Source organism: Plutella xylostella, chromosome Z, assembly GCF_932276165.1.
Source record: "Plutella xylostella chromosome Z, ilPluXylo3.1, whole genome shotgun sequence".
NCBI lineage: Eukaryota > Metazoa > Arthropoda > Insecta > Lepidoptera > Plutellidae > Plutella > Plutella xylostella.
In genome coordinates, this window is record NC_064012.1 from 4,886,534 (window position 1) to 4,896,195 (window position 9,662).

Below are 9,662 nucleotides of genomic sequence, written 5' to 3' on the forward strand. Positions count from 1 at the left end.
CTCGTGGACTTACAAGGGCTGCAGGGCGTGAATATAAATTAAACAAATCTACCATCTGCATGCGAAGTGCGAGTTTTTCACAGTTTTAACAGTGAAAAGTAAACGTAAATTTGTAGGGCGCGGCAGAGTCGCCACCTAGCGGTAGGTAGGTAGGTAGGTACACAATCACATGCTGCTCTAAGCGCGCCATCACATAAACAATATGAAGTCGTAACAACGAACGTCTCCTTCCCACTCGCAGATGTTTAATGTGTGAGGGAGATGATGTAGCGACCCTACCTCGGCGCCATAAAGAAATCACGTTTACTTTTCACTGCTCGAACGGTGAGAAAACTTGCACTAGGCTGTCTGAAGGGGAGGCTCGCCTATTTCGAACCCTTCAGTAGCACGCAACCAGGAGGGCCTCTTTATATCATAACAAACTTATTTTCGGTGCGCTGCTGCGTAAACCACGACTCTATTACGTTGTATTAAACATGCCTACTACACGACAGCTCCCGTGAGTTAGTTTTTCGTCAGTATAGAGTAACCCTCCGCACGCACCGTATGAACCGTATCTAATGATTGTGCTTTACTTATACCGGACGCGGGACGTGCTAACTTTAAATTAGCTTTCGAACTAGGCAGCTCGGATTGTTGAAAAACATTGCTTGCGTAACAAACTGGATTTATTACATAAATAATGTATACCTGTAATGCTTTAGCAAAATCTCTGGACTGTACGATGAGATGGGATACGCAAACTTTTTGAAAGCTAAGCTAACGGAAAGAGGGTAAGAAAGGTTGAATTTTTATCAGTAAGCGAAGACTGCTGATTGATGTACCCGATACATAATAATCACTAGATATTCCCGCGCGCTTCGCTTCTCCTTAAAAAGTTTTCCCGTGGAAATTCCTGGAGCCTATGTTCTTTCCCAGGGTATTCGTATGTATACCAAATTTCATTCAAATCCGTTCAGTAGTTTTGGCGTGAAAGAGTAACAGACAGACAGACACAGTTACTTTGCATTTATAATATTAGTTAGGATTAGGATTAGGATTTCAGTACGGAAACCAATCTGGTTTCTTAAGTTACGGTGTGAGAGGTGAGAGCTTGGGTTGACCAAGTATTACCCAAGTAGTAGGGAAGTAAGTACATCATATTTCTATATTTTATGTTTAAATCTGTGCGAGCATTATATCGTCTTTTCACAATGTAGCCTCAGCTATATTTTCAGTAAAAAATGTGGGATCAAATTACCTGTGCAGTAGAGCTTTTTCAGAGGAAGTTGTATTAAGGAATACAAATAAAACTATGTGAGTATAACGAGTTTGGGCGGAAATACGCCATTTTGCACAATGTTGAACCGCCACTACATCAGCTAACATTTCACACAAAAAATATAGAAACTTTACAATTCAATGAAAATCAGAGAATTTTTGATCCATACAACTCGCCGGTATTCAATCAAAATGGTACAATAACGGCCCCTTTTTGTTCGGTGGTTTCACAGTCGTATTACATGGAACAAATGGAAATTAATAAACGCTCCACTATGTATTCGTAGCCAAGGGATCACTCCAGCTTACTAAAATGTTTTGGGTTTTCACCACCGAACATTATTTAGCAATAAAAAATCAATAGCCAAATATGATATAACTTGTATGGATCTAACCTAACAGACGTTTGACAGGCCAGTGACGCTTTATGCATTGTTAATTGCTAATATGTCGGTGGTGGTACGGCAGCAGCTGCGCTACCACGACCCTACCTCGTCGTATTTATCCTCAGAGTCAATAGTGACCATGAGCTGTGGCACCTCAATATCAATTACGTAAACTTAGTTGTACAGTGTGGGGAAAAGAAACCTGCCCCCTCTTAGGAAGCCATTCTGAGAGGTCACTTACTAACCCAGTACTTATATTTATGAATCCTGAAAATAATAATATCTTCATAAGTGACCGAAACATGAAATCTGAAATAAATAATTAAGTACACACTTAACTAAACACCTGTGTTTCAATTCAAACAGACATCTTTGTACGAAACAATAAGGATACACATGGATCTTCTATTAATTACGATTTATTACTGTAGCTCCATTATATGTCAATACATGAGACCTTGGCCTTCGTATCACAATGGGCATAATACTCATAATAGTGCGTTGAAGCGCAGGTCATTACGCCACTACTAAAGAACTGTGATCGCTGGATAACATACAATGGTAAAAACGGTATATGTACTCGTAACCATGCATTGGATTGGATAATCCCCTTCCTAACTGACTTGAAAGAGTACTCAGGTCTCTCAGTTCGTCTATAAATTATTATGTTTTAGTTTTAGTTTCTTACTTAGATTGCTTATATTACTTCTGTATAAAAGGCTGAAAGGGGCTACAAACATTGCTGTGTCGTATCGTCTCAGTAGTTAAATCAATTGAATGAACACTTCATCGTGCGCTAGTCCAACTAAAAGAAAATCATATTCCTATTACACTCGCGAGCTATGAAACGGAAAAGGCTAGCTTAATGAAGTCGTCTGCAATATTGACGTGCATTTAACAGCACATCAGAATTTTGCCAACTAAAAATGAGATAATTGTGTAACCCCCTTATTCATAAAAAAGTTATAGGATGCTTTAGCTATTGAACTGTTCTATCACTCTCTGACAGAGAACAATTTGTTCTTTGATAGAGAGGGACAAAACAATTAAATAGCTAAAGCGTCCTATAACTTTTTTTTATAAATACTTTTTCAAGTGGAACTTTTTCATTGCTCGTGAGTGTAGGTACCTATATTATGAAAGAAATTGAAGAAGTGAAGTGTGTTTGTGAGGTGGGTTTAATTAGCTTTTATGAAAATTTCAGGCACTGAAATTGTGACTAGGTGAAGATGACGGGAGCCATCTCGTGTAGTCTTTGCTAGTGAATTTAATTAAGTATATTCAGATACACGAAGCGTCCGTAGTCGAGCGGGACTCAGTGATCGTAACTGATCGCTGAGGTTAAGCAACAACTGACACGGTCAGCCATTGGATGGGTGACCAATTTCAAGTGGTGCTTTTCTGGACGCTTCCGTGCTTCGGACGGCACGTTAAGCCGTGGGTCCCGGTTGCTGCTTCGGTAGCAGTCGTTAAGCCTAGACAGAGGCCTTCGGGCGGCTTGAAAACATCTGACAGTCGGGTTGCCCACTTACCCGACAACTCTCTCAGCACAAGCTTGCTTGTGTTGGGGTCCACCAACCCGCACTTGGCCAGCGTGGTGGACTAGGCCTAAACCCTTCCTTCATTGGAAGGAGACCCGTGCCCCAGCAGTGGGGACGTAATGGGTCGTGATTCGTGATGATGATTCAGATACAAAAGCACACCGAAACTGAGGTACGGATCACTTAATTATAAATATTATTATACACTCACGGGCAATGAAATAGTTCCACTCACAAAAAGCCGACACCAAACGACCCCAATTTTTTCTAACATTTAATTTAAAATTTGAACAAAATATGATTGTGTTTAGTTGGTAATATTCTGATTCTAAAACTTCAATAGTTTTGCGGGAATGAAAGATAGAATCCAGTCTCGTACTGAGTCTATATGTATACGAATACATAGAAAACTGTGTAGAAAGGGGTTATATTTACAGTACATAACGAATGCCACTTCAATCAACTTGCCTTTTCAAACAAAAATACTGCAATCATATCCGTTCGTTCAATTCATACCGGGGGGTTACTCTGGCTTACGAAGAATGAATTGCTGAGCTAACCAAGACTCTATCTCTTTGTATTAAACGTACTAATTAAGTATTTGAATGATTTTCTAAACTATACCACACAAATTGTACCTAATGAATATGTATAGGTACCTACTTAGTGTTATTACGCGGCGCACAGCAAAATATCATCACATCCTTTTTAATATCCAACATAGTACCATATAACCAACACAGTATCTGGGTAGGTACTCGCTATGAAAATGACATAAAACAGCTTTCATTTTCTATTCTAACTCCACTTCTCCAATGATGATAATAACGCCAACAACATAGGTTGCAGCTGTTTCATATTTACGTTCTATTAATACTTGATGTAGAGCTATTTTATAGTTCACCACTAACAATACAAAGTCTGGAGCATCTCTATCAGCGCTATTCATATTTCAATGGCGCTGTAGCGGGAGTGTTGATTGAATGTGTAGAGATTTTCAACCTTTAGGTACCTGTGGAAGTTTTACAGGTGCATTGTATCTAGATTATCAAAAATTCCAACCCGGTTTGCAAGCTTTTCTGTACATTTCTAGCAGGAAAATACCGAGTATAATCAGTTGAAAAATGTGTTATACCGACAGGTATAAATTCAGCATAGGTTTTTTTAATACGTCACTAAACTAGGTACTTATGTTTTTTATACAGACATATACACTGTGAAAAAGAAAGTTATGGCTAAAATATTAAACAACTTACTATTTTGTATATTGGTACGGAATAACGGAACCCTTTATGTCCGACTCGGTTTTGGCTGGATTTTTACATACTTAGTTATCTAATAACAATGTTTATATAATCTAGATTTAGCACATCTAGATCTCAACCGTTGGGGATAGGCACAAAGGTTCCATTCTAGTCAGCCACGTGCATACTCTGACGCAAAGAAACCTGACCCGTCTCAGAATGACAATGCTGCCGAAGAGTCTTGTTTCTTAGACCCAAACTGTACTTTATAATAATAATATATTGCCAAGTCACTGTAATTATAATATAAAGAAAACTTTTGATAAAATTACTAAATGTTGATTTATAACTACAAAATAATTTGAATAGGACTTGGCTTCTATGAGATCTCATAACTTTTTACGATGAAAAGACTGCATCGAGAGACTTGGCATTTTTTTACATAATTAATGATTTTGGTGGGATCTCAATTATTTTTTGAAAGTAGGTAGGTAAGTATTACTTTTTTTTAGGTGCCATCATCATTTCTTGGACTTCAGCTACTGCTTTGCTTAGAACCAATTCTCTATCTCTATCTCTTTTGTTTCTTCTCTGTGGCTTTCGTTACTTCTAAGGTAGACAAGTCTGGGCGATATATATTTCGGAGTCTATTATATTCAGCTATTGCAGTCGCGTCGCCTGAGCTTTGATGCTACTAAAATTCACATTTATTAAATGTAATCCACCCAAACTAGTCACTCTTGAAAGGGCTACGTATGCTTGACCACTGGTTTAAAACTGAAGAACCTATGTCCATTATTGCATTGTTAAGGCTCAGCCCCTGACTCTTATGTATGGTTATAGCATAAGCTATGCATATGGGGAATTGTTCCCGATGAACATACGCTCTAGAAATAATTTCAAATTTGGTTTTAACAGCACAAAGTTCATATGAGTGTTCGTGACTAAATTTGATTACTATTGTTTTTACTTTCTTCGGGTCCTCAGGATCATACTTTACACTTTGGACTATACCGATGGAACCATTAACTAAACCTAAACTAACGTCAATATTTCTTCTGAGCATCACTTTTGCTCCTATTTTATTACTATATTTTCCTCTAAACCTGCTGTCATAGAGGCATCATCTTCATATTTTCTTATGCATTCGCGAGCCCTTTTCGATAGATGTTTCGGACAATCTATACTATCTCTCGCAGTAAGTTGTATTTCGGGAGTCGGAAGGGAATTAAGCATAGCACTGTTTAATTGTTGGCACATATTTTTGGTAGGTAATAAGCAAACTGTATCATCAGGAAGATTAGATAAATATTTAATAATTTCACGTAATCTGTTTTCATTGGAATGAGAATTAAGAGCAATTAATCGATTTGTTAATAAAATTAAATCATGGTCTTTTTGTAAAGTACCTAACACCTAATCTTATTCTATTTAACATTTCAACAAAGTTAGAGTCTCATTGAGCTGTCTCATGTTGATAGTGAGTTCGTCATATTTAAATAACTCAGTCCAGAGGTTAAGCATACTTAGAGAATCTAAGAGTTTATGAGTTTCGGCGACAGTAAGTTTTGTAAAAGGAGAACTTTCTCTTACTGGCGGCAGTTGTAATACATCTCCGAAAACTAACATATGTTTCAAACCAAACGTTAACCAAACTAACATATGTTTCGTTCCAAACCACCCATTTTCATCTTCTAAGGGTCAATTTATACTGGGGCAGAGTCGAAGCGCAGCGAAGCGTCAAATTCTTCACAACTAAAGCAAAGCCGCACGAATGGTTGGTCACGCGTAGACGCGCGAATCGCGAAGAATGCGCGCGACTTTTTAAAATCTCAGTAGCAATGTGTGTGAAGAAATCCGCAGGAGAACTAAAGTTACCGACATAGCCAAAAGGATTAGCACGCTGAAGTGGCAATGGGCTGGCCACGTAGCCCGCAGAGCCGACGACCGCTGGAGTACAAAGGTTCTGGAGAGGAGACCCCGTGTCGGCAAACGGCGTGTCGGTCGCCCCCCAACCCGTTGGTCTGATGATCTGCGGAAGGTAGTGGGAAGCCGCTGGATGCAGATGGCGGGTGACCGTTTGGGGTGGCGATCGTTAAGAGAGGCCTATGTCCAACAGTGGACTACAGAAGGCTGAGAGAGAGAGAGAGAGAAATGTGTGCGTTATGCTGTGGAGTTAATGTTGTATTTGTAATGTTCAGTATTGAATAGACGCTTCGATGCGCTTCGACTCTGTACTAGTATAAATTGACCCTAAGCTATCAAATATTTCAGACAAGCGTAAATAAATATACGTTAGTGTTACACTTGAAGGACTTCGTCAGAAAGTGGTTTGTATTGAGGAGTTTGCTTGTGCTCTACAGGCAGCTGCAAGGGACGATGTATTGTCAAGCCATTCACATTGAATCAGCTATTCCTGTAGGAGCACTAATAGCGACTTTTTTTAATTTAGGAATCTTTTTACCCAGGCTTTTAAATTTTTTATTAAAAATCTTTTGCCAGTGCCACCAGTTCCACTTACAAAGCAACGTAGAATATTACCGTTATCATTGTTTATTGTTTTTGTTACCATGTCAAACACTCTTTTTTGATCAACGTTAAGCTTTGCGATCATACTTTCAATATTTTCATCAGTTTGCTTATCTTCTGCTACGTTGATTCGTTGAATGTCATCCATTGCATTTACTGCCTCTAAAGCTTTAAAATGTAATAGGTTTTCGGGGCCCTCGTCATCATTGTTTATTGTTTTTGTTACCATGTCAAACACTCTTTTTTGATCAACGTTAAGCTTTGCGATCATACTTTCAATATTTTCATCAGTTTGCTTATCTTCTGCTACGTTGATTCGTTGAATGTCATCCATTGCATTTACTGCCTCTAAAGCTTTAAAATGTAATAGGTTTTCGGGGCCCTCGTCATCATTACCGTTTCCTTTGTACTGATTCATTTTGGCTACTTTTACCTCTATCATTTCAAAAGCTTTCTCTATCTTGTATCTCGATTCCAATCTTGCGTTACCACAGTCGACTCCCTCTTTAAGATCACCTTTTACTACGTTAAAGCCTCCGTGTAAGTTTCACATCCCATCTTAAGATCATCCAGGGAGCGCCATGTAGCGAGAAGCAATGAGAAAAAGTATTTTTCTGGTGTCTGCTCTACGTCGTACAAATAATGATTAATCAAATATGGTCTACACCTCCTTTTTAAGATTTTTTGCCGCCATGTAACTCATAATACTCAACGTTGGTAGAAACTGCACGTGATCAAACAATGTCGTAATTTTGGGCAAAACTGTATAAATTAATTAGCTCTAATTCTTTAGGCCTATTTGGGTAATAGTCATCAATCCAAGACTCATAAAATATATCAGTAGACTCTGGTTCAAGCATCATCATGTCAGTCTTAGATTTAACGCGTCGGTTTCGATGAATATTTACGTCAAGCCATCGAATTGTTGTATTTGGGTCAGTGCCGTACAGAGGAATGCCAAGCAATGTATCACTTGCTTCAAGGGCTCCACACTCTCTATTAGACAACCCTCTAAGTCCAATATTAAATAAGCGGCTTCTTAAGCATTTCGTTGAGTTCAAATCTTCGAATAAGTCTGTTGTGTGGGATTTTTCACTTTTGGTTGTGTATTTTGTGAATTCAAGATATCAGTTTTTTCGCCAACGTATTGAATGACAGTATTCCCATTCCATGCTAGCAAAATTGCCGCATTGTAATCATAAACCATTGACCACTCTTTGTTCCGGACTATATTATAAAGCCGATTATTAGGGGATAGTGTTTTTCTTGCAGCTATTGATTCAACAATGTCTCTAATGCTACTGTGATTGGGCGCGGAAACCCAAATCGTCAGACTAACACAAACCCTTTTCTAAGTTCCGAAATGGAGCGTTTCTTCTCCTTTCGTTCAAAGGGTATATTGTGTACTGTTCAAAGTTATCATATTCTTTTTGAGAAGTAATTTGAGTAAGAAGTGCACTGTTACCTTCTACAGTCATGTCATCTACCGGAGATTCTGATCGATCAACTATATGTTGCACATTTTCATTTAAATTGCCAATTAATTGTTGGGGAGAATCGGGTATATTTATTTCGGAATATAGAGCATTTTTACATTTAAGATATTGCAATGCTCGGTAAACCTTATTTACATCTACTATATCTTCCCACACTATTTTTTTTGTTGGCATACCTCGTACCATGATGAAGAGTTCCGGGTTGGCAAGCGGATTTTCTGGTATAGGTAGTTTTTTTATTGTTTCTTGAAGAGGCAACGGCAGGTGAAAAGTTCGGCCTTTTACTTTCTTCGCCATAATTATGGTGATGAGGTAAATGTTTGTTTGCAACGGAGTTCATTGTCATCACTACTTGAAATGCTTTAGCACGTTGAATCAATATCTTTTCAAAGTCATTTAACTGGCTTATCTTTTGTGGAACAGTACTGATGTAAAGATCTTTTAAAATACAGGTTGCTAGAAGTTGATTTGCTCTAATCTTTTGTAAACATAAATGGCAAATCTGTGGACTATGAGTTGAATTATGTTTGTTATAATATTCAACTAGATTACTCCAAACACTAGTTTTGATAGGATGTCTTAAGCGGTTCATAGCAGAAACGTCTCTTTTGAAACAAAGTTTCGTAGAAGACATGCATTCATACTTAGGAGTATCAAGACTTTTTATTTTTAGGGATTTGATTGCGACCTTATATTTATTAATAATTTCATCTTCAACTTTTTCAGTCGATTCTTCACTGTCCATAATTGTATTCCGTATTCCTTTAACTTTTTCAAATCTGTTGTTTCTAGTGATTCATCTATATCATTCAAAAGTTTACAAATACTTAACACTTCATAAATATATCTTGAAATAATTCTCAATCGTGGAAAATGCGATTTTACAGAATTTATGCATGTTAGATTTTCAAATATTACCTTTTGTTCCATTAACGCGTAGTATTGGATTGTAGTTTTGTCCGCTAAGTGTTCAAATATTTTTGTTAGTGTTTCGATAATATTCTTATATAGAGAGCATATATCATCACAACATGACCAAACTAGACTTTTACCTTGTTTTTCTATGTCTCCAAAGACAGCTTTTCAAGCATCGTTTATTTTAATAGCTGTTTCCTTAGTGTGACAGTGCTACCTGCCTAGACCTATGGACTTTAGTGTAGGTGAAATAAAAAGGCGAGGCAGAGTCCAGTTAAAAAATATAATAAT